The following is a 15944-nucleotide window of genomic DNA, read 5'->3' as shown; positions in this document are numbered from 1 at the left end:
GTGTTGCAAAGTCTTAAGGAACTTGGTTTTCAAAATCTCTTTTTGTTTTGCCTTGTTATTGCTTACATCTATGGTTTCTATTTAATTTCATTCCTTTTATAGACACAAGCTCTGCTTTTAGAATTTATAATCGGCACTTTTCTGTAACCTGTCACGGTTCTGGACCTGTTATGTGTGTGTATATATATCTATATATATATGTATGTACATACACACACACACACACGCACACACATACAATTAAAGAGAATATGTACCAGGATCTTAGATAAGATTCATTCTCCCTTTGTTTATTTTATCTTTTTAGCTGTTTTGGGGTTTTTTTTCTAAATTGTACTTCATGCTGTCAACAATGTCATCTGAATTCCAAGACCAAGGGACTGAAACTTATAAAAATAACTTCAAAGGCTTGTCATATTGTCTCTGTTTTGAAACACTGAGATTTTATGTACCACTGTCAATAATTTTGCAATTTTTCTCACAATATTAAGCAACTATAAATCAGAGCATTCAAGTCAATCATCAAAATTTCATTGGAGAGCATTTTACCTTATATTTTTGTAAAATGATGCTTCAATTCCTAGGAGATTATCCTTACCTCTTTATAACAATGGCCTTCCTTTCCAAGGTACCTAGGTATGGTTCACCACTGTCTTTCAAGCAATCAGTTGTCACTTTTAAAGCGATGAGGAAAAAAATGCACACCTTTCCTATTACAGGAAAGAAACCAAATTTGTTATACAGATACAGATTTTAATAATCTGCTGAAGATTGTTCTAATTCTTCAAAGTTAGTGGATTTTTAAAACACAACGTGCAGAGAGACTTTGCAATTAGCAGCCTGGCAGTGCTCTACTGTTAACGCACATATATGCATGACAGAAAGATGTACGTACGTTATATGATATGTTTTCCATGACAAAGATTTATTTGTTCTTAATCAAAAACATAAGACTCATAAGGAAATTTTCTTTTGGGTTTCATGGGTTCTTTTGGTTTGGTTTTGTGTTGATCTGGGTTTTTCTGCTTGTTTTTGTTTGGGGTTTGTTTGTTTGCTTGCTTTGTTTGACAGAATTCTGTCTATTTTGATTCCTTTTAAACAAAAATTAAAGTTAATTCAAAAAGATAAATATACTGTAAATATTATTGTCCAGGTCTATAGCTTTGGAGCTTTATAGCTCCAAAGTATTTTAAAATTTTAACCATATACAGGCAAATCTCCATCCAGTGTAATGTAAAACACACACGTACACAGAGTGAGAGAATTACATCCTTGTACTTTGAGAAGGATCTATTGGTCTGACATCAGTCCCAGACACCACTTAACCATCCAGTCATACTTTGTCAGTATGATTGAAAATTCTTCAATTAAAAAGAAAGTACATAAAGTAGATAACACATTGTGGTTACGATACAGAGAGTCAGCTTACAAATCATTCATCCTGAAACTAAGAACCAGCCTAGGAGTAAGAGAAAAAGTCAGTAAGGTGCAAAGGTACAAGTAGAGTCAACTCAAGAGTGTTTGGCAATTTAAATGACTGTATTTGTGGGAAAGTCTTTCTGCTTTGTCATACAAGATACAGGTAAGAATTGTAACCAGTAAATCCATGGATGTGAAGGATATGAATTTCACTTCATAAATGCCCCTAGTTATTATACATTATTAATATTGTCTAGGTTTACCCCTGCTAGAATTAAAAACTCTGACGTAATTAAATGAGATTTCAAGCTTTCAGAAAGTGAAAAGATACTATAAAGCTCTAACCCAGCTCCAAATAAGTTAATGACACCCCTTCTAGACTTAACATTTGGCTCATATAAAATACAGATCAGAATTAAATTGAGGCATTTAGAAAACATTTTTCTTTGCATCCATGGTATCTCCTCCTCATACAAAACAGAAAAGACCATGGAGTGTACAAGAGTTAAAATCCCAAGACTCTTATTTATTTTGATTGCATGGGCAGTCTGAGGCAGGCACTTTCCAGAATGAGAAGATGGAATGATCACCTAGTCTGGTACTTATCATCTGGGGTGACTTGTCAGTGTCTTATGAATTCTAGACAGGAGGATGAATACAAAGCTGGATCCTCAGTCTAGAGAGACTCCAGTCCTTCCAGACTGGCAGTGCAACATATGAATCTAATTTAACAGGTATTTTTTACAATTTCTTACATTATTTTACCCTGTTTACACCATAGCCTCCTTTCCACTGACCAGGATAGCTGAAGCCTATATGTTTCTGGTGGGCTTTTAGTAAAAAATTTCTCCATTTGTCTTATAAATTTCTTCCTGTGTGTTCAAAAGGTAATTTCAAAAGATTTCGCAGATAATATATTGAGTAGTCAGGGATTTATGATTGTCATCAAAAAATTTCACAACTAAGATGCAGGGAAAACATGCCATGAATTTTGAATTAACTAACAGAGATGAAACGAGATGTAAAAAACTTCAGATGAAAGTCTTTCAGCAAAGGAGTACTGGTGGAGTTTGTATTAGTTGTATACGTTTTTGTTGTGGTATTACACCCTTTTTCATTAAGAAGGCAAATAGTACATTTTATTTCAAAATCTGAGCTATATTTAACCACTTTTGGAATTTCATTTTTTTTTAATTCTAAGATAAAAAGTTTGGACAAAGTTCATCAAAGAATGTGCAATTTTTAAAGAGACTCAGTTTGTCCCTGAAATAAATTCATGTTTATTTACAGACTTACTGTCTGGGTTATGTACTATGCTGCAATTTTGACTGTTTCACTTTCCATGCTTTGATTGATTCAAATGCAAATGAAAAGCAGCAGAAAGATTATATACTTCCAAAAAAGGCAACTTTGATAACTTTTGGTGGAACTGAAAATTCTGGAAAAAATTTACCTTGGATTTGATTTCCATTGGCTTCTTTAGACAATAAATTTGTTTTTGCCAAAGTTTTATCTAATCTTGTCAGTAGGATGCTTATTTATAGTGAATATTAATGCAATGTTATCTCATGAGAGAGATTATATTATAAATATTTATATATTATTTTTTTATAGCCTAGTATAATTTTCTTGGCCAAAACTCATGGTAGAAAACAGATTTCTAACTCACTGATACACAATGTCTTAAGCCAAAACCCACTGAAAGACTCCCATTAACTTCAGAGGAGTCCTTTGGCAGATTCAGTGCATATTTTTGACCTCTATGTCTGCTGCCAGCAAATAAGTTCTAAGCTTTTTAGATGACAAAGGCATCTAAAAAGCAGCCAGATCTACTGCCTGGAGCACTCTGCAGCCAGTTCCACAGCACCCTTCTGTTTTCCCACAGGCTGATAGACCAGGCAGCATTAATCCTTTGTGCCTTGTTCCTACTGTTAAGATCCCATCATTAGAGAGACATGCTTCTGCCTGAATTAAGGTGCAAACAAGGGCATATGCCAAAGTCAAAAGCACAGATGTCGTTTAGCAGTAGATGTGAGGGAGAGAGAGAGAGAGAGAGAGAGAGAGAGAGAGAGAGAGATAAAGAAATAGAAAAATAAAGACTAAGGGGGGAGAGAGAAAGAGAGTGAAAGACAGATTAAGTAGAAAGATAGTCACCACCCATGGATCCAGACTTCATCCTGTTCATTCTCCTTCTTCTTACTGGTGGAGATCCCACAAAACACAGAATTCAGTGAGTTAATATATGTTCAGGTGTACATGGGAATACCCAAGCACCTCCCTTGTGGGCACACGTACTGGACAAACACCTGGTGCTTTTAGTCTTCTGATAAGCTGTTATCTGAAGCCCAGGTGGCTTGGTAGGGTAGGAGTAACATCTTCATGAAGCTGGGAAATATGCCTTGACCAGAACCCTCCTGGCTGACAGCAGGGACAGCCTCATGAGCTTTCTTCCCTGTTCTGACCCCACAGCCAATGGGGGAGAATATGTACCCATTACAAGAATCTTAGTCAGTGCATGAGATTTAACCAGCCTGTATCTAACTGAGTTAGATAGAAATGGATATTTTGAAAAGCCTTTTTATTGCTTTAACTTTGGATACTGAAAAACAAGACCTTTTTTAATATTCTGTCATTTCTCTGCTTACAGAAATACTGCAAATACGCTGCTACTGCTTTAGTTTCAATGGCCTGCTGCAATTTGCCATTTGTGACAAAGTTCAATAAATAGAAAGCGTCAAGTGCATCAAAATTATATTTAAGGATCCTCTTCATCTGCAGAAGACCTGCTTATTAGCTATATTGCACATTTAGCTCCAAAGGTTCTGATTATAATCAATAACTAATCAGAAAGTAACTTACACAAATAAAATCCTGAATAATATACAACTGAGTCATAACTTTCCCAAGTACATAAATACTAACCCTTTCATTTAAAAAATATGCACTTAGCACTTTTCCTCTTTTTATTGTGGCATCTGTTTCAGGAAAAAAAAAAAAAACCAACAAATTTAAGAAGTGAATTTGCAGCAGTAGCCTCTGCTTTCAACAGCTCTGTATCTACAGTAGTGTATCCACTTTAATCAGAAAAGTTGGAAAAGTGCCCTCTCAAAGACATGGTGCAGGAGAAAGCATGCAGATGGAGCTGATTGGAATGGAAGATCCTGGGGTAGAAAACTTTTCTAAATTGGCAACCTCTGAAGTGGACAGAAATGAAGCAAAAATCCATCTGCAGAGCAAGCAAGCTAACACTTGTCTCAACTTGGAAGCATAACTCAAATGCTGTGGGAGAAAGTGTGGTGAATAGAGTTATTTATGGATGTCCAGGGATGAAAGCTTTGCCTATAAAGAAAACCCACAGACACTCCAGTGAGGTAAGTACCAACAGTGTAATAAGATTTAATGTGACCATCAAAAGGGAAATAAAATGGAAAACTTTTTGATCACTCTTTCTATAGCGAGGGCAAACTGCAGGAATGACCTTTCCTGCTAATGCCAAAATATTGAGCCAAATTCACTCCTGGTGTGACAATGCTGAATTCCAGTGAGTTGTGCCAGGGATGACCTTGGTACATTCTGTTTACACATCTTAGCTATAAGCACCCAATAGTAGTCATAGTATATTGTTTGAAGCAATAACTTTTAGCAGTCCAGGGATGAATTAAAAAAAAACAGCAAAACACAAAAAAACACAGCCAATTTTACTGACAACTCAATTCAGCTTAGATTTAATTGAAATGGCAACAATAAACTGGAGGAAATTCTTGCTGGAAAAATGGCTTCAGTATCCACCCAAAACACAATAGCATGAATCAAACATTTCACTACCAGAGAACAAAGCAAACCAGAACATTTCTAAGTTCTTGAGTATCCTGAATGTAAAATTCTAGTAACTAACACCTTCTGAAATGTGCCTGCTTTATTTTTTTAACACTTCCATGGACAGCTTTTATGCCATTGCTTATTCAGCTTTTATCAGCAGATGTCTTGGTAGAAGAGATGGAAATTTGCAGTTCACCAAAGTATCAAAAAGACATAGCAGATTTTACCTGATGTAGTCCAAACTAACAGTAACGTGCTGGTAGCAGTGCACCTGTGGTACCTCCTCAGCCATTCTGCCCCTACATTGAACCAAAAGCAGCAAAGGGCATCTACAAAAGGAAGTAGAGAAAAATATTGGAGTTCACATATATGTATACCATAGCGCTTTACAGGGTTATTTCCAGGATGAATGGCTTCACCAAAGACAGACAGTGGCTTCAGTAAAGCAGTGTATGACTTGAGACAGTGCCAAATTTAAAATAAAATAGATAGAGTCATGCAGATTTTTGATCAGAATACTACATCAGTATTTTATACAAGGCTCCCACTTTTCTAACCTTTTCCTTCATCTGAGAATGAAACTTAGCTTGATAGCTTTCTAGTCAAAGTAAGAAGTTTGTCTTTTTGCTTTTTTTGTTTGTTTTTAAATTCAGATGAACTGACTCTACCTTACTTCTCCAAAAACCAAAAATCTGGGTTGATGAATGGTCCATGGTGTTTGGCTCCTCAGGAATTGAAACAGCCTCCTTGTGTGGCACAAATTTTTCACTGGGGAGTCATGGGATCCAGCAGCAGCTCATGGTACTCTCACAGACCTTCCAAGACCCAAATATGAGGAGCAAGGTGCTGGGCAGCAATTCAAATCATAGTTCTCTGATTCTCACTGACTGCAAAGCAGAAGGCAGAGAGAGCCAGAAAGCCCCAAACACTCCTCCTTCAAATTGCCCAGACTTCCCAGTCCTTCCACGTTTCCTGTTCCTGTTCTGTAGGCACTCAGACACCAAAGGCAGTCCATGCAAAAAGGTCACCACTGCATTTTGGATCCCTTAAGAGCAGGAAAATCCTGTAAAAAAAGACCATGCAGCCTACTTCAAGGTTGGCCTATGGCACATTTAGACTTCACTAAAAGTTTTCCATAAGGTACTTGGACTTCATCAAAAATAAACTTTCTTCTTCCAGAATAAACTTTTCTAATGCTCCATTAGAAAAAATTAATAACATATCACTAATGGCAAAGGAATACACTTATCAGAAGACTATCTTGATCCCATTTGTAGACAAGAAACACCAAATAGGACCATATTTTAGAAGAATTTGTCTAGTAGTGCTCGTTAATCTTGCAGTACTGGATCCATAGGTGCCAATATCTTATGAAGACAGTCTCCTCATCTAAGAAACTCTTTAGTGTAAAATATGAGCTCTGTATTTATCCTATCCTTGTTACACACTAATGGTATCATTCTTAAAGGAATAATAAGGAAATAGTATTTCCAGAGGTTCTACAATCAGAACACAGGAACTCTGAGCTCCTAAATATCTTTGGTTTATATTTTTCAGCTATATTTTTCAGTGCTGTGTTTTTGATCCACCTCCCACCAGTTTCAGCCTGTGATCCTATTTCTCCCTGTACATTATGATGGGAAATCTGTCACCTACTGAAGAGCATGCACATCAAAAGAATCCTTAGGAAACATGCATAATTGTGTCAGGCAGAGTATGTAATAGGACAGAATGGAAAACTGGTATCTCTGAAAGCAGTTTTCTGGATATTGAGTTTACTGAGATGTAAAACACAGAGATCTGTGAAAGGACAACACAAACTCTGCTCCCTGCTGTTTTATCTCATTTCACAAAGACATGTCTATCAAAAACCTCAGTAATTTATTAGGCATTCTGGTGAGAATGTAACAAAGATGTGTTAGAGTTCATTACAATAGCAATTTCTGTGATAAAAGGAAACATCCACTAATAAAACAGGTCAAAACTATTATAAAGGAAAAATTATTATTACTTCTGTTAGATGAATGATAAAAAGTGAAAGGAAAGTGTAAAAAGAAAGTAGATTTTTTTCATATTGTGAGCATCATAAAGTACAAAATACAGCTAATCTAGAATTATGATATCAAAAACTAATAATAATAATGGATCATCTCCTTTGGGTTTCTTTCTGTTTAAAATTAAAGTTCTATAGGACTGGAAAGGTGTCCTTCCATATAAGAATAGAATGTAAAAACCTACCAAGTAGAATAACAAAACCAGACTGAGAATGTATGGAATGTCTCATTCACTTCCATAAGGAGTTACCGCTGTAACCTGGAGGTGATTATGTAATAAATACCAGTGGTGTTAATTGTTCCATTTCAACTGCACTGCTTCACACTAATCACACTGGTGATGTTATTACTTCAAAAATTTATATTCTCTGGCACTTCCCACTGAGGTCAAATACCCCAGCTCTTGCTCCAAAACAGGAATTGTTTGTTGGAGCCTGGAGCCAGCTCTGGCCTTCATGATGTTGAGGCTAAGCTTAGCCCTAGTGCAAAATGTCTGAAATGTGGAAAACGGAAAGAATAGTCACAGAGACAAAGTAATTGGTTGCTATAAAATAAATGTAGCAGGGCTACTCTGTTATATATATTTTATATTTATTTCTGCAGAGCCATCAAATATGAAATTAAAAGAAGCTATAAACAAATGTTAAGGTGCTGGAAAAGTTTAACACAGAACCCAAAAATCAGGTAGGAGGCAATAAGATTTTCTTCATACTCTATGAAGAACAGGACAGTTTCTGAAATAATTCTGACCATGATTTGAATTACAGTTTCTCTTGATTTGAAATCATAATATTATATCTGAATTTTTCAGTGAGGTAAATTTCAGGCAATTGAATCAGAGCAAAAAAGAAAGAAAGAGATCTTCCATTAAAAAAATACTTAAAATGATGGTTCAGCCAAGATTTTTTCACATAAATGATTAAGAATATCCTGTCCACTTCTGTGGATTGGTAACAGAGGAAAAAGTCACCTTTAGAAGAATGATTAGCATGGAATTAGACAGACACAGGAAAAGAAAAAAGAAAGGATGTTAAGCAATTACTTAAGCCCAGCTTGTAGAAATAAAATCAATGAACATTTACCTACATCAGAAATTAGATTTAATGGGACAAAAATAGAAGAAAATAGAAAGTATCTTGATAACAGAATTAATGATTATTAAAAGGTTTGAAACTTGCACAATTCTATCACTCTAAGACCAGAGCATGTATATTCAAGCCCAAGATCTCTAAAAAGAGTTAGAAAACAGATTAATTTAGTGGATATTTTTGTGAGATTATTAAGCCAAAGAGAAAACATTAAAGGCTGGAACACGGCCAACATCATTACTTACAGAAGTTCAGCAATACACTAGAAATTTTCACAAGACTTAGCCCTAGACTCATTTGTTTTAGAAGATAATACAAAATAACTTAATTTTATGGGTTTTTTAATTTCCTGTGGAAACCTAAGTATTCAGTTTGGCCAGAAACAGGAGGATGCATCTCTCTCAGGGTGGAAGTCCTTGTGGATATGCATCAAATCATTCTTACTACTGGCAAGACAGTGTTTTTCACTGGCTTCCACTCATTCTTCAAGAAAGGGCGTGGGAAAATCTGTTTGAGAGAAAATGAGACCTGCTGATTCCTGTTGAAATAAAACTGGTTCTGGTGTTGCTGCAAATTGACCAGTTGAGCTAACATAACTCCTCATTTACTTGTATAACCTGTTCCTTTCAAATGATCTGGTCCACAGAAGTTTCACGGAGACATCAGAGTTTTCACCAGGGTAGACATAAATTATATTAGTGCTAACTTAGTGGTGGCATGTGGTTTTGTTCAATTCTTTAGCTAAATTTTCAGAAACAAACTTGTTTGGGACTACAAATAATCTGCCCTATTGATAATCAGTGGTTGGTATGTAGCATTTTCAGCGTCTCTACATGGCAAACTACAGAAGTCTGAGCTAGATTTTCACAGGCTTACTGAGACATGCAGAAGGAGAGGAGCTGCAACAGCACAGAGTTCAGCTGAAGTGAAGTCTGATCTCCTGAAAAACTGCCTGAGAAGAATGGTAATTTAGCCTCTGTGGTGTTCCCTGCTACCATGCCTAGACAGCTGCCAGTGCCATGCTAATTAACTTTAAAACTCTCACCAGAGGTATGTCTGCACTGCATTCTTGAGGAGCAGCATACCAGTAACAATATGCAAAACCACTGCGCCGAATTAAAATGGATGTACACAGTGACTTGAGACAGTCTTGCACTTATGCTAAATGAGCATCCGCAAAAAGGACAAATCATTATCTTTCCTGATGTGAATTCTAACTAGACATTAAAGCAAGTTGAGGAAAAGACTGTAGGTAAAACCATGCCATGTTTAAAATTCTTGTGTATGGCAAAAGATTAATTTGATATAAGATATGCAACTGTACATAAACAGAAACACAACCTTTTTCCTATTTTTTTTTTGTGTGTTCAATAAAAGCCTGGATTGTGAGAGTGAAGAGAAATCTTCACACAAATTTTCTATATCAATCTTACTTTTAAATGCAGATATTCTGCTCTAACAAAATACAGACTCTGTTACTACAGATTAGAAATAGGAACCAGGAATGACAAAATATACTAGAAACCTATGGAAGATTGACTCTACAATTGATGAGACAGAGTAGAGATCAAAACTGAAAGCCATTTTCTACTCCAATGCCCAAAATACAAAAAGCAGAAGAAATATACTTCCACAAAATATCAGAATTAATAAGAGCTCTCATACAAAGAAGAAAACAGGTGTAGAAGAATTAGGCTAAGCTTAGAAAATTATAGACGGCAGAAAAATAACTGAAAGGCATTGCAAGCAGCTCTGAGTTTGGAAATAAATAAGAATTCCAAATATATGTGCCAAAGAGTAGAAACTTTTTTTTTTTTATTTTCCTATTCAGATATTGATTTGTTTGCTTGTTTACTGACTGTTCTGTTTAGCTATGTCAAATATCCAGGCATGAAAATGTAATGAATTGTAATAATGGTGATGAGACTGCAAATCAATTACCTTAAATACACTAAAATGAATCCTTAATTAAAGCAAAATACCTGAGCATATGTAATGTTAATGTTTTTATATCTACACATGTACTTAAGTGATATCCTGAGAATTGGAGGGTTTTTTTGTAGGTTTAGGTACTATAGATCAGTTTTGTCTTTGTGATTCATCACAATCAATTATCAAGTGTTCATTGAAGTTTCCAGTTTCTTCACCTTTGTTGCTGTATTTTGCTGCTGAATTTCACATATATGTATATACTAATACAGAAAATAATTTTAGAAGCTATTATTTACAAATATTGATAGTCATTGTAGAAAACTGTATATTATGTAAAGGTGATATTATTAATATTATATCAATTTTTAATATAGAAGATTTACATTTTAGGGTACTCATTGTGTAAAATATATTTGTTTGGGCAAGAAGATTAAGGAAACAGGAACATATCTTACTATCTATATATGTACTGTAACTGAACTATTTTATGCCAAAAGAAATTAATTCAACATATTCTGGCCTATACAAACACACAGGAAATTAAACATGAAGTCTCCAGTGATTTGGAAAAGATGGCATTAATTGGAAGAAGGGACAGGAAACAATGTATTAAGGATCTAAAGGAACCAAGCTAGGTTATTTTTTTAACTTGTGTAAGGTCTAGTAAAGTTGATTGTTCAAGATAGCCTGCCCATAAAGAAGAACAGTATCTAATGAGGATGGATGTATCACCTAAGCATATCAGAAATGGCTGCAGCGAGAAGAGAATTGTGATGCATGTGGAGGGCTCTTTTTTGTTCAGCTCCCTCTTATATGACTGGCTTTGAAAATAGAGGAAATTTATTTTACATTTGCTGAAATGACATTACAGAAACAAATGTTAACCAGATTTAAATACTTATACTTCATAGCTTCTTTGTTGTCCAAAGGAAATATTTCAAACAGCATTCCCTCAATGTAGGCAGAAAATAAATCCTTTAGAAGGGGATGAACTAGGCTTAGTGAATGAAGATGAGGTAAGATAAGAAAACTATTTTATAAAGGAATACAGATTTACTTACAATTTTGGTGATAGTGTTAGTCACACTGGTGGTCAAAGTATGTACGTTGTTCTAAGCAAGAGATGGAAAAAACTAATTCATGTAAGAAAATCATGTCTGTATGGAGAAATCAAAATATGCTGGCTTAATACTGAAAGATTTTCTCAGTGTTGTTTCAATACAATCAAAACATAAACAAATAGACAATTTGGTAGTTGTTGCAGGCATTTAGCTTGACATTCACTAAAAATTAAACGTTCTGACCAAGCTACCATTTTTATCTGAGAACAGAAAAATTGAAAAGGACTGGGATACGAATCAGCTCAAGGGGCTTCAGGACAGTAAAATGATTCTTATCAGTTAGCAGATTTATTTATTTACTTTAATGATGTAAAGAAACATTCTTAACATAAAAACATAGAATATTCTTAGTTGGAAGGGACACATAAAGATCATTGAAAAAAAAAATTCAGCAGTACACAGAGTATCTTCAAAAGTCACATGGTGTGTCTCAGAGCGTTGCCTAAACCCTTCTTGAACTCTGTCAGGCTTGGTGCTGTGACCACTTCCCTGGGGAGCTGTTCCGGAGCCCAGCCACCCTCTGGGTGAAGAACCTTTTCCTGATATCCAGCCCAAACCTTACCTGACTCAGTTTCACGCTGTTTTCTTGGGTTCTGTCACTGTCACCACAGAGAAGAGATCAGTGCCTGCCCCACCTGCTCCCCTCACAGGAGGTTGTAACTACAATGAGGTCTCCCCTGAGTCTCCTCCTCTCCAGGCTGAACAGACCAAGTGACCTCAGCCCCTCCTCATAAGAATTCCCCTCGAGGCCCTTCTTTTTCAGAAAGAAAACAGAAAGGAAAAAAGGTAAATATAGGAAATAAGAGTTTTAGAGCCTGCTATAACTTTAAATGCATGAGACTATGCAGAGGTCTCAGGTTAGAAAGCATGGTGCTAATGACCCGGAGGTTGTTGGCTCTATCTCCATATGAGCCATTCACTTAAGAGTTGTACTCAGTGATCCTTGTGGGTCCCTTCCAACTCAGAATATTCTGTGAAAAACAAGAAATGAGATCTGTATAGGTTATTAAACACTAAAGGAACTGGATTTTTTTTTAAGCAGCCTAGAATGTGGAAAGTATTTCTCTCCCGAAAACATGTGGCCAAACTGCTCATCTGTCATTCACTTCTGGAAGGAATGATATGGCGTAATTCCTTGGCCAAATGAAGCTGCAGCTGAGCCCTGTACATGAGAAACCAATGAACCTGGGCTGGCCTGTACCTGCAGGAGCAGGCATGGGATAGTGACAACGTGCACAGCTAAGAAAATCACAATAAAAACTTCACCTCAGGAGAAACACTGGGCTTCACTGTACCACAAAACATCTGTGTGCTATAGAATTATTCCCTGTAAATTCCTTTTCCTCCAGGGAATTGCTTGTACGTTTCTGGTGGACAGGAGTTAGCATCAATGGGCTGCAGCAGCATGCCAGCTCAGATGTGGGAGTTTTATCACTCAGTGATGAGTCTGTGCATCTCTCACTGCCAATTCTAGGCCAAAGGTTCAAACAGTCTGTGCGATGGACAAAGACACAGGACAGAAGTATGGAACTTATTGCTTGAGAACATCACTCAAACACCATCTCACCCAGTGTAACTTTCAAAGACTTCAGAGAAGCAATCCAGTTCAATCCATACCCATCAGCAGAATACCTCAAATGCCTTGGAATGGCAGTCATGGCTGATTTATGCACTTAGTAGCTTATGAAGCTGCACGTACCTATGTGCCAGCATTCACCTGTGTGCTTGGTTACTGTTTGTTATTTTCTGCAGTGTTTTCTTTGCTGAAGTCTTCAATAGAAAAATTAGTTTTATATAAAAATATCATCTACAGCAAAATCTGTTTAGTCACAGGCAGTGTTCAAGTGGAGCCTGACATAATCAACTACTGAAACCACTTTTAAGGAACACACAAATTATTTAGGTGCAAATTTTCAACTAGAAATATCCTTTAAAGCTAAATACCTAAATTTCAGCTGTTCTAAGAGCTGTTATTCTCTATCCCTTTTATTCTTCTATTGAAACAATACAGTTAATGTAAAAATTTATTTTGATATATTTATTATCAAGATTAACAATACAGTTAATACTGTTGATTAAAAGAAAGTGACAAAATTGTTGTGGCAGTGAAGGGAGTAATACAACTTTATAAACTTCAGATATCATCAGGATGGAAGTAATTAAAAAAATGCTAACTGTCACCTCCTGGATTTTGTCCTTCAAAAAAGTCAAAGAAGTTAACACTGGTTCAGTCTATCACCCACAGCAATATTTTTTTGTTTAGATTACTTTTAATGATGATTCAATGTATTCATTATACAGAACTGTACCCATTCATTTTGAAGTGCTGAAGAGTATTGAAATACCATACTATATTTAGGAAAAAAAAAGGTGGGGGGTTGGTGTATAACAAAAACAGAAGGGAAGGTTCAAATGCACAACTACTCATGTTCTGGAGATTTAAATCTTGTGTTTCACGATAAAGCTGTTCCAGTAACCTTATCTACTGCTTCCATGAGCCTATCCTAAATACATTTTTATTTCAAAGAATTTTTAAGAAACTGGAACAGATCAGCATCTCTACAAAAGGCCAAAGTATACATAATCCCTGTGGGAAAACCAGACATACATGAGAAGTGCCTATTTCCTCCCTTGCTTTATAACAGAATGCTGTTTTCATCATCTGTTGTTTGTTGGCATTATGTTGTTTGTTTCCTAGTGTTAGAAAGCACTGTTAACATGGTGCAAAACATGACTGTATGACTGTCCTTAGACAGTATCCATCCAAGTAGAATGCTCATTAATCTTTTGCTATTCAGAAAGGCCATATCTTTTGTACTTTTCAATTCAGTGCCATGTTTAGATATGAGCTATGCTGATTTTTAACAGACTAAAGTTAATAATTTTTCATAATATTAATATCTGTTACCGCTGCTTTTAGAGCGAGAGCTTCTTTCAAGGCTCCTATATTAGCAATTTCTGACAATCATATATTCAAAATTAGTTTACTGCATGTACATTTAGTACTTTAAAATAACATGTATTATAAACTTTTGGTATTTTAAGAGATACCTTCATAAAAACTTCTGCAAAAAAAATTAAAAGTACAGAAGCTTTGTCAATTTAATATGAATTTTTTTGTTCCATTTCCTTTTTTGCAACTCCTTATCTCTTTCTAACTTCTTTTGCCTTGAATTTGATCAACAATTTTTCAACATCTATTGCACTCTTTATTACATTACCTTCCTTTACAACATGAACTTGAGCTTTATATGAGGCCAAATGGAGGAAAGACTGAAGTCTACCCAGATTCGTAGCCTGGAATATTACGAATCATTAGAGTTTTCCCTATATGATGAGGATATTTATTTTCTCTCCTTCTTTCACCACTGAATTTAATGCCTTCCTTCCCTTCTGACTCTATGCCTGTCCTGATCTGGTTAAAAAAAGCTCAGAAACAACTTTTTTTTGTTGTGTCTTTGTTAAAACTCTGTCACACCAGCCCAACAGCATGGGTCTGGAGAAGAAAATGCTAACTCTCAAATCCCAAGGTAGCTGAAGAAATGAGATGGCCCAAAACACATCATTATTTGGCTTCGAGGAAGTCACAGGAATCATGATATGAAAAATTAATTTGGACTGTGAAATATTTTGAGTCCACTAATTTAACTAATCAGATAAGATAAAATACTAAATGAAGACATATGTTAAACACACATTTCTTTATTTCTGATAACATCCTGTTACTATTGCATTGTGGAAAGAGACCATTCTATGTACTTGTTAAAGTTTTTGGAACAATGAAACTTCCTTTGATTCAGGCCATCACCACTGGAAACAAAGTTAATGAAAATAATAAGTGACTATTGCTCAAGACATTTAAATATTGGTTTTTTTTGGGGGGGCTCATTCTCATGAGTCAATTCTTTATGATCATTATCTGCAAATAATTCTTCTCACAAAGGAACGGCCTATGGTTGAAAACCATTCAGTTGCCAATTGTGAAAATTAATTCCTAGCCTATAATTATGATGATAATGACACCATCAGTAATCATAAATCATCATTACGATTGCATGATCACTGATTATTGTAGCACAGGGCTTTTGCCCCCCATGGTAGGGGCATAATAGATAAAGTTACGTGGTAAACTGAAAACATTGGCAAAATAAACTTTACTGCAATGAGGCTGCTAATTTACAAAGCAATGTTTTTTAAAATATTATGCTTTCATGTTTATCTGTTTTCCTATTAAATTGTAGTCACACAGGCTGCTTGCAAATAATTCACTCTAAATTATTCAAATGTGATAGCATCATACATTCTAAGACGAAACTAATTATAAGGATGGACTGGAGTCTTCTATAATCTGGAATATTGTTTTTTAATCTAATTCTGCTTCTGAGATAATTACTCAGAATCAATCACTGTCAGGATTATGGCAATAATCAGATTGGAGTTAGAAGCTGTTGATAATATCTCAGAGTCCAATTTCTCCCCATGATAAGGAGATCAAATCAATCCAGCAACTA

At 35.6% G+C, this 15944-nt stretch overlaps 1 long non-coding RNA gene across 1 annotated transcript; it reads right to left on the bottom strand.

Moving 5' to 3' along the window:
- Nucleotides 1–597: 597 nt before the first annotated feature.
- LOC135287295 (uncharacterized) lies at nt 598–12169 on the bottom strand. Its single transcript, XR_010351052.1, has 4 exons — nt 11996–12169; nt 6123–6301; nt 5466–5567; nt 598–710 (listed from the first exon to the last, which is right to left on the bottom strand). It is a non-coding gene; the product is annotated as an uncharacterized LOC135287295 (long non-coding RNA).
- Between the last annotated feature and the right edge of the window lie 3775 nt (nt 12170–15944).

This window comes from Passer domesticus, chromosome 1, assembly GCF_036417665.1.
Source record: "Passer domesticus isolate bPasDom1 chromosome 1, bPasDom1.hap1, whole genome shotgun sequence".
Taxonomy (NCBI): domain Eukaryota; kingdom Metazoa; phylum Chordata; class Aves; order Passeriformes; family Passeridae; genus Passer; species Passer domesticus.
The sequence above is the reverse complement of the archived record's forward strand: the minus strand, read 5'-3'. Positions and strand labels throughout refer to the sequence as shown.